Source organism: Apodemus sylvaticus, chromosome 10 (assembly GCF_947179515.1).
Source record: "Apodemus sylvaticus chromosome 10, mApoSyl1.1, whole genome shotgun sequence".
NCBI classification, from domain to species: Eukaryota; Metazoa; Chordata; class Mammalia; order Rodentia; family Muridae; genus Apodemus; species Apodemus sylvaticus.
This window is the reverse complement of record NC_067481.1, coordinates 72,268,274-72,272,439: the sequence shown is the minus strand read 5'-3', so window position 1 is coordinate 72,272,439 and position 4,166 is coordinate 72,268,274. Positions and strand designations below refer to the sequence as shown.

General features: G+C 44.4%; 1 pseudogene; it reads left to right on the top strand.

Annotated features, from left to right (window-relative positions):
* The first annotated feature begins 423 nt into the window (after positions 1–423).
* On the top strand, positions 424–574 carry LOC127695751 (uncharacterized; annotated as a pseudogene).
* Positions 575–4,166: the final 3,592 nt, after the last annotated feature.

The following is a 4,166-nucleotide window of genomic DNA, read 5'->3' as shown; positions in this document are numbered from 1 at the left end:
ATATCTGGGTTCTTTCCAGCTTCTGGCTATTATAAATAAGGCTGCTATGAACATAATGGAGCATGTGTCCTTATTGCATGCCGGGGAGTCCTTTGGGTATATGCCCAGGAGAGGTATAGCAGGGTCCTCCGGAAGTGTCATGTCCAGTTTTCTGAGGAACTGCCAGACTGATTTCCAAAGTGGTTGCACCATCTTACAGCCCCACCAGCAGTGGAGGAGTGTTCCTCTTTCTCTACATCCTTGCCAACACCTGCTGTCTCCTGAGTTTTTAACCTTAGCCATTCTGACTGGTGTGAGGTGAAATCTCAGGGTTGTTTTGATTTGCATTTCCCTAATGACTAATGATGTTGAGCATTTCTTAAGGTGCTTCTCAGCCATCTGAATTTCTTCAGGTGAAAATTCTTTGTTTAGATCTGTACCCCCATTGCTTCTCGGCCTTTTGGCTAAGATCAAGTGTAGATCTGTACCCCATTTTTAATAGGATTATTTGGTTCCCTGGGGGTCTAACTTCTTGAGTTCTTTGTATATATTGGATAGTAGCCCTCTATCAGATGTAGGGTTGGCGAAAATCTTTTCCCAATTTGTTGGTTGCTGTCAAACTGCCTTCTAAATATATAGCTTTATACACATCAAAGAATGAAATTCATAGTCCTCAGCAGAGAATTGAAGAAGACAGGGGTTAGCAAAACTAGTGATGGCACATGCCTTTAATCCCAGCACTCAGGAGGCAGAAGCTGGTGGATTTCTGAGTTTGAGGCCAGCCTGGTCTACTGAGTGAGATCCAGGACAGCCAAGACTATATACAGAGAAACCCTGTCTCGAAAAAACAAAACAAAACAAAAACAAACAAAAAACAAATCCAAACTAGTCAAAGTGCAGAGAGAAAGTGTCTGTGGACTGCTCAGCTATAAACAGAACATTTGTATATCACTCCCTCATCCCCAAGGCTCATGACTATCACGGAAAGGCAGGTAGAAAGCATTAAGAGTTATAGGGTTGAGGAGGACTAGGCCAAAGAGTAACTTCTAGACCAGACAGGACCATTGCAATCACGAACCCACTGCAGCTATGGTCGTCTGCACAAGACCTGCATAACATCAAGCCAGTCAGCATTTCAGTGTTGATGATGGAGGGGCCACAAACCCTCCTACTAACTGAGGAGATATTGACAGTTGATGGTTGGTAGGGGAAGAACAGTCAGTTTCTAAGGGTGTAGCCCCTGGTGGGTTGACCATATTCTAGTGTATGGTCCTATACTCATGTACCTATAGGCCACAGTAATTAAACTTGGTGGTTTGTAAATCAAAAAGAAGTCATGAATTTGGGGTAGAGAGGTGAGTTTGATGAAAGAGATGGGAATCCAGGAGGGATGGAGGAAGATGATAAGAGGATCAAAATATGTTGTGTATGAGATTCTCAAAGAATAAACAAATATATATAATTTTATGGTATACATTTTTTTATATCGTGAGTCCTTTGAGAAGTTTATACCATGTGTTTTGATCATATTTGTTTCCCAATTTCTCCTACATCCATACTCCTTCCCTTCCCACCCAGCTTTATGTCAATTAAAAAAATATTTCCTTGAATTTTTCTTAATGGAAGTTTTGAATTTTCTAAATCAATTCTTTGAAGTCTCAGTGTCTTGCCTTTAGCCTATCAATACAGCGTTGAGCTGCATTGCCTTATAGCTCTAAAGATATTAGACATGGAGTTTTATGAATTTATTGACCATTTGTATTTCTTTTGGAAAGTGTTGGTTCAGTTAATTTGCCATTTTAAAAACTTGGATTATTTGTTCTTTTGGCATTTCATTTTGTGAATTCTTCATATACTGTTGGTATTAATCCACTGATGATGAGCTGGTGAAGACTTTTCCTCCTATGCTGTAATGTGTCTCTTCACTCTGTTAACTGATTCCTTACTGTGCACAGTCGTGTTATGTCTGCCAGTTATTACTTTCATTTCCAGAGCTAGTAGAGACCTATTCAGGAAGCTACGGCCAGTGTGCCTTAACACGAACATACACTTACTGCGGTTCCTTACAGGGATGGGTAAAGATAGCTGATAGGAACACTGACAAAACAGAGAGAGCAAACTCCTGAAAGTCCAACCCAGCACAAGTAGCAAGAAACAAAACCTAGACTCCCTGCATGGCTTACAGATGGCTCAACAGGTCAAAGAGTCTCTCAGGAAGCTCCAGCTGGTGTGGATCAGCTGTCTCTACTGTTCATATAACTTTCGGGAGGGAGGAGTTTGTGCATATGGCTAGTTTTAGGGACCTCCTGAGTGTCACGAATTGTTTGATTCCTTAATCTTAATGAATGAACCTCCCTTTAGAACTCCATGACTCTCACAGAGCTTCTCTCCAGGATGGAGGACTTCGATTTGATTCACAGGAAACCACTTCACAATGCTCTCACATCTCAGTGATGCGCCCCATGATCTCACAATGGCCCCCATCCAACGTGTACCATTAGGGCCCCATGTAGCCCATCTGACACCACATTTGGCATGAAGCAGGGCCTCCTACTCTCAGGTCTGGTCCCCTTCTCAGAAACTTTAATATTGACAGGTACAGCCTTGGTGATGGTGCCTGACTGTGGCTAGATTGGGGACTCCATGGAAGAAGACCCTTGAGCATCTGTGCATTTGTACTGTGACATAGTTAGGCTTGGCCTTTCTTCATATGAACATGTATACCCTTATATTTTGTGCCTCTTTGGTGAGGATCTGGGATTTAGGGATGGCATTATAGAGCATGTTAGTCTGTCTTCTGTCTTGGCCTCTGTGACTGTAAGGAGGCATGGGAAACATAAGGTTTTTCTCCAGGGGACTCTATTTATTGCTTTAGGTATGTTATTAGGGCTGTATTCATAGAAACCCCCAAACCACCAGTCACTCACCTACTTATTAGGTCAGTTTCTTTCTCTTTATCTCTTTCTCATTCTTTTCTTTCTTTTCTTTCTTTTCTTTCTTTTCTTCCTTCCTTCCTTCCTTCCTTCCTTTCTTTCTTTCTTTCTTTCTTTCTTTCTTTCTTTCTTTCTTTCTTTCTTTCTTTCTTTCTTTCTTTCTTTCTTTCTTTCTTTCTTTCTTTCTTTCTTTCTTTCTTTCCTTCCTTCCTTTCTTTTTCTTTCTGTTTCTCTTTCTAGCCCCCTTCCTCCCTCCCTGCCTCCCTCCCTCCCCTCCCTCCTTCCCTCCCTCCCTTCCTTCCTTCCCTCCCTCCCTCCCTCCCTCCCTCCCTCCCTCCCTCCCTCCCTCCCTTCCTTCCTTCCTTCCTTCCTTCCTTCCTTCCTTCCTTCCTTCCTTCCTTCCTTCCTTCCTTCTCCTTTTCTCTTCCTCCTCCTCTTCTTTTTTTGGTTTTGTTTTTTAAGGTAGAGTTTCTCTGTATAGCCCTGACTGTCCTGGAACTCGCTCTGTAGACCAGGCTGGCTTCAAATCTACAGAGATCTGCTTGCCTCTGCCTCCCAAGTGCTGGGATCAAAGGCGTGCGCTGTCGCCGCCGCTACTGCCACCACCACCACCACCACAGTTTCTTGTTAACAACAAACCCATCAAAACAAAAAAATCAAATGTAAAACTTGGCACAAGGGCGCTATGGGGCAGGGTTGGTGGTGGTGGGGAGACTTCCCACTCCTCTGTGTAAGCCCACAGGGCTGAGCTCAGCTGATTTCCAGCCGAAGCCTCCCCATCCTTCTGGCAGCTTACTCTTACTGCCCACGGCCCTGTACGTTCCCTGCATCACCGCACCTATCACAGGACTGCTGCCTCCAATCCCATGTAAGTGGCGGCTGCATAGATGCCTGCATGGAATGCAGCTATTTCCCTGCAGGGATTTTGTCCCTACGTTGTCTTCAGTGGAAGACTGAGAGAGGCTGGAAGGAGCAGAGCGAGTCTTGCCACCAGTGTAACCCCATGTCCCGGAGCAGCCAGCGTCCTGTTTAGATGGGCGATTTCTTCCACATTACCGGGGACTCACTTCTCCGGAAGCCTACCAGGTCCTTCAGGGAGTGACCTTGCAGGACTCCTGAACTTCTGCTCAGGAGCCGCCATCTTGTTCATCTGTGACTTGCATCACTCGCTCTGTGTATTCCTTAGGAACTGTGAGATCTCTCTTTGTAAGCTATTCCACATTTGGAAACTTCCCCAGCCACTTCCTCTTCTAT